This window comes from Erythrolamprus reginae, chromosome 1, assembly GCF_031021105.1.
Source record: "Erythrolamprus reginae isolate rEryReg1 chromosome 1, rEryReg1.hap1, whole genome shotgun sequence".
Classification (NCBI taxonomy): Eukaryota; Metazoa; Chordata; class Lepidosauria; order Squamata; family Dipsadidae; genus Erythrolamprus; species Erythrolamprus reginae.
Window position 1 is genome coordinate 224,987,314 of NC_091950.1, and position 12,067 is coordinate 224,999,380.

Genomic DNA, 12,067 nt, shown 5'->3' on the forward strand with positions numbered 1-12,067 from the left:
AAATTGACCTGTCCAGGGCATATCAGCAGTTGGCCGTGGACCCTGAGACAGCAAATCTACAAACTATCATCACTCATCGGGGGGCATTTCGTTGCACACGGTTACAATTCGGAATCAGCTCCGCTCCCGGAATATTCCAAGGGCTCATGGAGCGGTTATTGTATGGAATTCCAGGGACCTTACCTTATTTTGATGATGTCATCATCACTGCGTCAACCCGCCCTGAGTTATTACAGCGGGTACGGGCCGTGTTAAGTAAATTCCAAGAGGTGGGGTTAAGGGTGAAAATCGAAAAGTGTACCTTTGCCTCACAGAGTGTGGAGTTCCTGGGGTTCCTTATTGATGGTCGGGGTATCCACCCTACCCCAGCTAAGGTACAGGCAATTACCGAAGCCCCCGAGTCTAGGTCAAAAGCGGAATTGCAGTCATTCCTGGGTCTTTTAAATTTCTATGCAATGTTCCTCCCCCACAAGGCTTCTATCGTGGAGCCTCTTCATAGATTGTTAACTAAAGGGGTTCCTTGGTGGTGGGGGAAGCTTGAGGCAGGCGCTTTTATGGCCATCAAAGAGTTGTTGGTGTCCCATGATGTTCTCATTCAGTACAGTCCAGAATTGCCACTCATTTTAGCCTGTGATGCCTCCCCCTATGGCATCGGTGCTGTACTTAGCCATTTGTTGCCTTCGGGGAAAGAAGCCCCTATTGCATTCTATTCGAGGACCCTAGGCCGGCCAGAAAGGAATTACGGACAGCAGTTGGTGGCAGCAGTTAAACGTTTCCACCATTACCTGTACGGCCGTAGTTTCCAATTAGTCACAGACCATCAACCTCTACTGGGAATTCTGGCCGGGAACCATCAAACCCCCAAGATTTTGTCCCCTCGCATGAATCGTTGGGTTATGTTTTTAGCGAATTATTCATATGAATTAATTTATCAGCCGGGGAGGAGTATTCCTCATGCTGATGCACTCAGCCATTGCCCATTGCCCGTTATTTTAATGGATCCGGCCCCCATTTCCACAGTTCTAGCCATCGACGCATCCCCAATCAAGGTGTCAGCTGCCACAATTATGCTGGAATCAGCCAAGGACCCAATTCTATCTGTTGTAACATCCTGGATAATGCGGGGATGGCCTCCTTCTTGTTTAAGTCCAAATTTGTTGCCTTATTGGGTCTGCAGAAAAGAACTGTCTGTACTACGTGGCTGCATATTATGGGGAGCCAGAGTCGTGATTCCCGCGTCATTACAGTCTAAGGTTTTGGAGTTGGTACACATTGGCCACCCCGGGGTCGTGCGAATGAAAGCGTTGGCTAGGGGTTACATTTGGTGGCCGGGGCTAGACAAAGCGATCGAAGGGAAGGTTGCAAGTTGCCTTCCGTGTCAACAGACCCGAGCAGCCCCTCCAGCCGCTTCACCTCTAGAATGGGAGAACCCCAACATGCCATGGTCCCGGTTGCACATCGATCTCGCTGGGCCAGTAGCAGGGAGGATATTGTTCATTGTTGTGGACGCGTACTCTAAGTGGTTAGAGGTGAAAATAATGCAGTCCACTATGACCTGTGAGATTATCAGAGCTTTATCAGCCATGTTTGCGACTCATGGATACCCGGACGTTATAGTTTCGGATAACGGTCCACAATTTTCTTCTGGGGGGTTTGAGGCATACCTGGCTGGGTTGGGGGTCCACCACGCAAAGACAGCCCCCTGGCACCCCGCCAGCAATGGGTTGGCGGAACGAATGGTTCGCAGCACCAAGGATATGTTGGCCAAAATTACTCAAGGCACTTTGCAAGAGAGGGTGGATGAGCTATTGTTAGCACAGCACACTACACCGTGCGCCACCACCTCTAAAGCTCCATTGGAGCTATTAATGGGGCGAAGGTTGCGAATTGTATTAGATCGGATGCATCCCTTATATGCCAACTCCGGGCGACAGTTGACCGACGCTCGTACTTTCCAGATTGGAGATCCAGTATTCGCTCAGAATTTCATGGGGCCCCCGCATTGGGTTGCGGGTACTATCACCCATTTACGGGGGGCCCGTGCTTACACCATGGCAGGATGGCAGGGAGTGGCATCGCCATGTGGATCAACTATGGAGCCGGGAAGGGGAATTAGACCCAGAGGCAGAGGCGAACGATAATGCGCTACTGAATAGGCCTCTGAGCGCTAAACTGGATGGCCCAAAAAGAAGCGAATTGGACCCAGCTACACCCCAAGAAGCATTATTGGTTCCATTAGGTAGAATCCCACCAGAACCGGTACAAGCAAAAGAATCATATCACTCTTCTCCAACTGTTGACAAGGAGGTCTTACCTATCGCTGATAGTGAAGCCCCGGGGGGGGGGGAGTTCCGGAACAACGCTCAGTCACCTGTCCTTACTGCGTCGTACAGGTCGACACCCCGTCGCTCAGAGCGTGTTCGACGTAGACCGGCGTATCTGGAAGATTACGCCTGCGCCCCCTAGGGGAAAGGGGTGTTATGTCCCTAGCAACAGTAGGGGGAGCTATTTGGAGGGAACAGTGTTGCGTTCCCATTGGTTGGTTGCTGAGTATAAATAACCTGTCAAGTTGTGGTAATTCTTGTTCTGCATTAATGTTAAATAAAGTTGATTTGTACCTGCTTCAGCTGTCTGCTCGGTCACTACACTTAACACCATGGGAAAATTGTCTTTTCCCATGGTCTTAGGTGACCCCTGTGAAATGGTCATTTGACCCCCCCCAAAGGGGTTCAACCCCCAGGTTGAGAACCACTGCTCTAGATGAATAGGCTGTACTATTTCAAATTTCTCCAAATCTCTTCTATATCAATTTTCATGTATAGTCAATAACCTTTATAAATGATTTATGCTCATTAATAAGGAGTACTTAAAAAAATGGAAAAAGTCTTCCAGTAACAAAGTCAGGAAGGAAAAGGTAAACTCAATAATATCACCTAATATTGCCAAATTAATCAAATTACAAACCTAATTACTAATTCCTTTATATAAAGAATTTAAAACAAATAAAACTTAAAAATATAAAAAAAATTAAAAAAGAAAAAAGAGGGAGTAAAGAGAAAAAAAGATTAAACTAAGTAAAAAATAACTATAAAAGTAAAACAATAGCAGAAAAGAAAAAAAGAACAAGAAAAAAATGCAGAACGAAAGAAGAACAAGAAAGAGGAAAGGATTAACAAAAACAGTCTTTCCTCTTCTTCTTACTAACTTCCCCACATATCTCCATCTTCCACTTTCACAGAATCTTAAAATTCTGTTAAAATAAAGAAAAAAAACCCCATCCACTAAAATCCTCCAATCCTCTCAAAAATATGTATCTTTAAGTCTCATTAAAAAAGAAAAAAAGAACAAAAAAGAGGAATGAACATCCATCCTATTTGTTTGTTTGTTTATTCGATTTTTATGCCACCCTTCTCCTTAGACTCAGGGCAGCTTACAAAATGTTAGCAATAGCACTTTTTAACAGAGCCAGCATATTGCCCCCACAATCCAGGTCCTCATTTTACCCACCTTGGGAGGATGTAAGGTTGAGTCAACCTTGAGCCAGTGATGAGATTTGAACTGCTGACTTACAGATCTACAGTCAGCTTCAGTGGCCTGCAGTACAGCACTCTACCTGCTGCACCACCCCGACTCAAATCTGTGTGTGTGTGTGTGTGGGTGGGTATGTAACATATTTTTGCTGATAATGAAAAGAAAGGGAGACTACTATAGATCTATTTCAGGCTTATTTGCCCTCATCAGGTAGCCACACCCTTACTGGGATTTGAACGTGGGGCTCTGCCTTGTAATATGTGTGTGTGTGTGTGTGTGTGTGTGTGTGTGTGAATATATATATTCAAATTTGTAAAGAACTGATAAACACATAGAGGGAGACCAGGATAGATCTATATATGTATGTAATTCTAGGCATATTCATGTCTTTTCCTGTGTAGGGTTGATAGACTCTTGGCGACGTTTTGACGAGGTACCACTTGGCATCTTCAGGCTGTTGTCTTTGGCTTTGTGCTCAGGCAAACAAAGCTTTGCTGGGTTATATTCTCAAGTGATCATCCACTAGGACTGCAACGCCCCTCACACAGTTGCTGTTTTTGAGCCAGGTCTCCCATAACCTGTACTTATACCTTTGATTTTGCTTGCTAAATGTAAAACTTTGTTTTTCTCAGGTATTTATTGATTTTGAAGTGTTTGTCTGACAGGGAGCCATTGAGAGGGGCCTTTCTTCCCCCAACTCCCATTCTCATCATCCCTGCCCTCTCCCTTCTCCTTCCCACCTCCCTACCTTTCCCACCATCCATTTTCCCATTTCTTCAAACTGGGCCTGGGGACTGGAACATAAATCCGAGAGTTGGACCATGCTGCACTCCTCCACCCCTGCTGAAATAGGCTGGGCCTGCTCTGTGGTCTTCATACCTGTTTCACTTTGGTTGGTGTAGACCCATCTTTCATGTGTTGAGTTGGGCAAAATACAATCCTGGGAAAACAGAGGTGGGGCCAGTGATGGGCCACCATTCCCAGTGCCAGTGGAATGGCACGGGATTCAGTTTCTGTGCGTGTCCAGAAGCTGAATCTTGCACGAGGACACGTAACTTCCGCCTTTTTTTTTTTTTGCTTCCGCATATGCACAGAAGCAAAAAAAACTGAAAACAAAAGGCAGGTAAGTTACCCTTCACTGCTTGCCCTGCCCACACCTCCCCTGCTGTGAGCAGTGGCTTTGCCGCGAATGGCCCGAGTGCTCCCCCCCGCCACCTGCCTTACCTTTCTCTCCAGGGCTTGCACAATGGCTTGTATGATGGCTTCTTCCTTGCCGCAACAAGAAGGTGACATGCAGCATGGGGAGGAGGACGGGCATCCCTGAGCTCCATCCTCATGGCCTGTTCTGTTCGCTCCCACACCACAGGCATGTCTCAGCGCGGTGATGGCACCCGGAGTGAGTCATGGTCTTTGGGAACACAGCACTGCTGCTCAACTTGCTCAGGGCACCATCGCTGCACTGAGAGATGTGTGTAGTGTGGGAGAGCAGAAAGCAGGCCACATGGCCAGAGCTTGGGCAGGCTGCTGTTGTTGCTGGCCCCAGCTGCCCCTCTAGGCACTCCAGCAATATTTGGTGGCTGAACATGTTCAGCAGCCGAAATCTTACAAAGATATCCTTCCGGCAGCGAGATTTGGACAGAAATTACCAATTTTTTTGCTTCTGCACATGTGCAGAAGCAAAAGAAAAACATAGCAATTTTTAGCAGAATTGCACCAGTTATGTGTGCACAGCGCATGCACATCTGGTGGCAATTGAGCTATGCTATGCCCTCCATTTCTGCCACTGGAATGGCTTTCCCCATCGTTCTGGGCCGGGCCCATCCCTGGATTGACCAGACAATCCAGTTAGACTGTGGCATGCTCAATCAAAGTCGTCTCAGACTCCCTTCGCTTAATAAGCCTACTGTGTAGGCCTTAAAGGCCACTGTGTGAGAGAGCACGCTCAATCAAAGGCATCTGTACTGGCCTAATTCAGCTACCTACAGCCTACTGCTGTACTGGCCTAATCAGGCTTCCTTCCACCTCCCATGACATCATAAAAAATTACTGCTCTAAGATGTGTACTCGCTCTCCTTAACAGCCCAGGCTTTCCAAGGTTATACTGGAACACAGACACACAGAGACACACACCAGGGGTGTCTCTCACTTCCACAGTGTTTGTCTCCAGAGGGTAAGTTATCTGTGTACCAAGTTTGGTAGAAATTCCTCAAGGCATCCCAAATTTATGCTGGAGCACACATACATACAATTTTTTTCACCTTGGCAGGTCACTCAACTGGATCCTTCCTTATGGGGTGAAGCTGCAGGAGCCATGCCGCCCCAGGAATTGGCAATCGGGGTGATGCTGCAGGGACGTCAGATAGAAATGAGCAGAATGGAGCATGCCCAGGCAACTAGACTGCCTGAGGCCAAAGATTCCTGGGAGTGTGGGTCTCCTGCTGCCATCAAGGAGCCAGTGAGTAGCAGGTCTTCTGGAGTGGTTTGCAACTTAACATGGGAAGCATCACATAGCCTCCCCCATAGGCCAATCCAGCTGTGTTCTGGCTCAACCCATGTTCACCTTCCCGGGCCCAGGAGCCATGGCCACCAGAGTGGAGTGTCAACTTTGTTTTACTTGGCACAAAGGGAATTGTGCCTCAGCCTCCCCCATCAGGCCCAATCTACTGGGATGATAGCTACTGCAGGGCAGTAGAAAGGCCACTAGGGCAGTACAGCCTGGGACTATGGGGAGAAGCATTGGGGTTGCTGAGACTCAATAACCCCCCTCCCCTTCCCAAACCAATCCTCATGTTGCCTCCTGCTGACCAGATTCTTCATGGCTGTCCCTTCTACCCTAGCCAGGGGTGTGCGCACTACCAATCAATGCCAGTTCCAGTCCCACCAGCAGCACTGGCACTGCAACCTGCCCAGCCAGCTCCTCTGTATGCACAGTTCAGAGCTACATTTGATGGAACCCAAGGAAGCCGGCCTACTTCCTCAATGAGTGGTCCCACATTGACTGCCAGGGGTTATCAGGTATTTCCAATGGAGCCAATATGGGCACCAAACATCCAAGTGCCTGGCCCCAGTCCCAGTCCCTCAACTCTGGACCCTATTGGCATCCTGGGGAAAGAGAACCCCAAGGAAGCCACCACACAAGGGGAGAATCATCTAACAAGATATTGAGGTTCATATCCTTCCAGATAGGAGCGAAGAAACTCCAGCAATGGAGACCTCTGCAGACTCTGCCAGTGGGAGCCATGTTGAAGAGGACTGGATGGTAGTGAAGCCATCCACCCCTTCACAGTCAAAATCCATATTGTAGTTCCAGAACTGGAGTCCAAGGGGACATAGAGGCTGTCATAGACACTGGCTGCACCAGATGCCTGATCATCCTCCTCATAATCCATCAACTAAGGATAGGCACAAGACCCCTAGTATACCCCATCCATTTTGAGCAGGTTGCTGGGATGCTAATAGGCAGAGCCCCCACCATTTTAGTCAGGGCCGCTGATAGACCGGTATTACTGGGAGTGGCATCAGGGGCCCGGCCAAATTGAATAATGGGGGGGGGGGGGCGGCGCCCGCCAAAAACTCTCCAACCCCGATTGCTACGAACTCTGCCTCTGCGGAGCTTCTCCGACCGCTGCCCACACCTTCTTCCCACCCCCGCAAGGAAAGAAGGCAGGGAGGCCGGCAGACAGGCAGGAAGCCCCGATGGCAGCCGCGGAAGGAGCTCGGCCCTCCGGAAGCCAAGCCGCGCTGCTGGGGAAGTGGAATTGGGGAAGCCGGGAGAGGGCTGAGCCTGGCCGGCTTCTCCGCCGGCCTTGTGTCCCCCCCCCCCGAGGATTGCAACTCGAGGGCAAGAGAGCCGCGCCTTTCGGCCTCTGGAGGTGCTGGGCTGGGGGTTCGGGGGGGCCGTGAACACCACCTGCCGCCCGGAGCCAATGGCTTCTTTTGGGCTTACTCGCTTGAATTCCTGCTGCTGGTGCTGGGAGCAGGTAAGCGCGTGCGGGAGGCCGGGTGGGAAGGGCGAGGCATGAGGGGGAGGCAAGTGGAGATCCCGGTCTCTCTTTTCATGCTCAGTGAGCCTTTCTTTGGAGTTGCCTCTTTCTTTCTTTCTTTCTTTCTTTCTCTTTCTTTCTCTCTCTCTTGCTCTTTCGTTCTTTTTTCTTTCTCTTGCTTTCTCTCTCTCTCTTGCTTTCTCTCCTTCCTTCCATCCTTCCATTTCTTTCATTCCCCCTCTCTCTTTTTATTTCTCTTTCTTTCTTTCTTTCTTTCTCTTTCTTGCTCTTTTTCTTTCTCTCTTTTACCTTCCCTTCCTCTATTTCTTCTTTTCTTTCTCTCTTTTACCTTCCCTTCCTCTATTTCTTCTTTTCTTTCTCCTCCCTACCTTCTTTCCTCCCTCCCTTCCTTCAGTCCTTCCTCTCTTCCTCTCCCCTTTCATAAGTTTCCTTCCTTCCTCTGTTCCTGTCCCTTCCCCCTTTCTTTCTTTCTTTCTTTCTTTCCTTCCTTCCCTCCCTCCATTTCTTGCTTTCCTTCTCCTTCCCCCTTCTTTCCTCCCTCACTCCCTTCTTTCACTCCTTCCTCTCTTACTCTCCCCTTTCACACTTTTCCTTGCTTTCTTTGCACCCTTCCTCTGTTCCTGTCCCTTCCCTCTTTTCTTCCTTCCTTCCCACCCTCTGTCCATTCATTCACCCATTCCTCTCTTGATCGCCCCTTTTACCCTTCCTTCCTTCCTCCTTCCTTCCTTCATAGCTCGCCCTCGCCTTTCTTCCCTTCCTTCCAGATGAGAGTGCCCCCTCAAGACACCCACCCGACTGCTGGTACCCTGCTTTTTCTCTCCCCTCGTCCTTTCCAGCTCCTCGCCGGTGGCTGCTGGGTGTGGGATCCCCCTCCCCTCTCCCCTCACTAGAAAGCACATGGTTTTGTCAACAAGGCCTCTTCCAAGAAGGGAGAAGTGCCAAGGAGCCGTAATAAGCCTCGCTCCGCCTGACCGATGCCAGGAGGATCTTTCTTTCCCTTGCCGCTCCCGCTTCTTTCTTTCTCCTGGACGAGTCCACACAATCGGCTTAACCCAGTTCCTGAAATAGCCTATGGCAGTGCTTCCCAACCTTGACAACTTGGATATCTGGACTTCAACTCCCAGAATTCCCCAGCCAGCATTCGCTGGCTGGGGAATTCTGGGAGTTGAAGTCCAGATATCTTCAAGTTGCCAAGGTTGGGAAACACTGGCCTATGGGACCGCCTCGCTTGGCATGAAGTGGGAAATGACCCCCGGGGGATAGAGTGGCTTGGCAACTTAAAATAGTTTTAAAATGGCGGGGGGGCAGACACTTAGGCTGTATGGGGCCCCAAAATTCCTCATGGCGGCCCTGATTTTAGTCACAGAACTCATTAGACTGGAGATAGGACACCCTTGGGAGCTCATATGATTTGTACTAGCCCCCAAAATGACTGACTCAATCATACTGGGTCTCACGTGATTGGACAAATGGGGCCCAACCACCTTGTGAGAAGATGGTTACTGAAAGCTAAGAATAGTCATTGGCCCATTGGCCCCCATCCAGCCAGACAAATGCTAAAAGACAATGAATTCTGGCAGCCCCAGCTGGCTGGAAAGTGCAGCAGCTGCCACACATGGGCTCTCTGGCTGCCCACAGTTGCCTAAGGAGTATTGAGCTTTGGAGACGTCTTCAGTGAGCAGGACTGTAACATCCTCCCCACCCCTATCTCCACCCCCACTGCTCAACAGATTGCACAATTGAATTTGTGCTGAGAGCCAAGCTGCCAAAGCCAAAAATGTACTCTATGACTCTAGAAGAAATGGCCTATTGTGGTTAGCTCTGGCCCAGCTCCTGCCCCAAGGAATGTAGAGGTGGATGTGGGGGAGACATCCACATGCCACAGGCCTGTTTTGCTCCCAGTAGAATCTGCCGATGAAGTCTCCTCTGACCAAGGAAGCGTGAGTGACAGGGAAGAGGGGAGTTTGGCAGACAGCCCAGGAGGAGATCAGTCATCTGTATCATCCCTGAATTCTGAACAAGAATTAATGACACATCCGCGCATGCGTAGAGTGATGCATAGGAGACAACAACTGAAGGATTATTACAAGAAAAAATGAGGCCACCTTGGTTGGGTGGGGCTGCTGTAATTAGTGCCAAAGATAAAAGTGCAGCCTGGTGTTTTAGCCTCATGGCAGTTTAATCTGATTCATTGTTTTGTCAAGATCGTGGTTTTTGCTGTTCAGGATTGTGTGTGTGGACTCTCTGGACTTTAGAATTGGACTCAATTTCCCAGTTATTGGGTGAGCAATTGGACTGCATTTAACCTGTGCCTTGTGTGCACCAGAAAATCCCTTTTAAAAGGGAGCTGTTTCGGTTTTTCTTTTTATAAAAACTTTTGGGTTTTTCTTTTATCGTGTGGTGTGTGTCTTCCTGGAATAATTACCCTGTAATTATGGGCGGTTGAGACACGCCAGCAGAACATGGCCAAATTGAGAAAATACATTGACCTCAACCTAAGCGCTTCATGTAGCCCACCAAATCCAGCTAGATCTATATTAGATTCTTCTAGAGTTAGAAGGGACCTTGTAAGACATCTAGTCCAATCCCTGCTCAAGCAGAAGCCCCTACACCATTTCAGACAAATGGCTGTCTGATACCCTCTTGAAAGTCTCAAGTATTGGGGATCTAACAACCTCCACAGGCAAGCTGCTCCAATGATTGATCACTTTCACTGTCAGAAAGTTTCTCATTTCCAGGTTGAATGACTCCTTAGTCAGTTTCCATCCATTGTCTGGCCTTGGAAAGCAGTCTGACCCTCCTCCTCCTCTGTGTGGCAGCCCCTCAAGTTTTGGAACACTGCTATCACATCTCCCCTGGTCCTTCTCTTTGCCAGACTGGCCATGCCCATTTCCTGCAACCACTCTTTGTATGTTATAATCTTTAGTCCTCTAATCATCCTGGTTGGTCTCATCTGCACTTTCTCTAGAGTTTCAATGTCTTTTTTGCAGTGTGACGACCAAAACTGGTGGTGTAGCTGTCTATCCCATTTTTCCTAGCTTATGAAGAAGTAGGTTTTGGTCTACTTTGTTAGCATGCCAAAGAATTATGTATAATATTTTTAAGACAAAACTATAAATGATGTATATTGATCACCCAAGGGGGAGACTGTTAATACCATGAGTATAACTAGTTGGGTGATACAATGAATAGAAAGGTGATAAGTGTTGTAACTGACAATGGATCAGAATACACTAATCAGAAATTTGTGGCTATGTTACAGAAAGGAGAAATTGAACATAGGCGGTCTGCCCCATATAGACCACAACACAATGCATATGTGGAAAGAAGAGGCCAGATGTTTCAGGCTATTGTTAGGTTAGGACAATATTATGTAATTCTAGTTTGTCAGGCCAGTTGTGGGGTGAGGCTGTTATGTGCACTAATCATATCTTGAATAATGTTGTGAACTCAACAACTGGTGAAATTCCTTTCACTAGATGGTATGGTAAAAAGCCAGAGTTGAGCTATATTTATTTTTTTTAAACACCAGCATGGGTGCACATTACTACCCAGATTAGATGTAAAGGCCAGCATAGAGCCATATTGCTATATTTTATGGGTTATAACAATAATAATACGACTTATAGGTTCTGGGATAAGAGTAGTTGTACAATGTATACTAGTGCAAGTGTCAAATTTTTGGAACATGTAGGGTGGAACAGGATTGAACAGAATGATGGTAAAATGGAGAAAGATATTGTTATCAAGACTCCAATGTTCCATGATGGAGAATCTACAAAGAGGTATTTAGAAAGAAAATGTAGTGTTGAGGAGTGCTCAGGAGATGAGTCAACAGGGGATGAAGCATTGATAATGTTGAACCTGTAAAGCAAAGAGGAAGACGAGCCTGGTACTAGTGATGTAATAATACCTAGAAGAGGCAAGAACCAGATAGGCATCGTCAGTATCATATGTCAGGTTAATGTGGAACTTCAAACTTCAATGAGCTTAAATTATATCCTGAGAAAGATCAGAAGTCTTGGTATACAGCAATGAGAAAAGAATTGCAATCTCTTAATGATTTAGGTGTGTATGAGGAAGTTCTATTGCCACCAGGTGACCGAGCAATTGGTTTTATCTATAAGATAAAGACTGGTACAGATGGTTATGTACCAGAGTAGGTTTGTTGTGCAAGGTTTTTCTCAATTGGAAACAGACTATGACAAGGTATTTGCGCCAAGTTTAAGATCAACGACATTAAGAACTGCCTTAGTATGTGCTGCCAAAAATAAGTGTTGTATACATCATGTAGATATGGAAACAACATATTTGCATGCTCCGTTGTGACATACAATATATATGAGGAAACTGTCTGGTATTACGGATACCGATAAACATAGCTGTTGGAAGTTGAAAAAAAGCCTTTATGGTCTTAAACAATCAGGCCATGAATGGAACAAATGCATTGTAAATGAGTTAATTAAGATGGGGTTTCAGGCTAGTGTTGGTGACGTGTGTCTATTCAAAAGATGTAGGAATGGTTTGTTTTT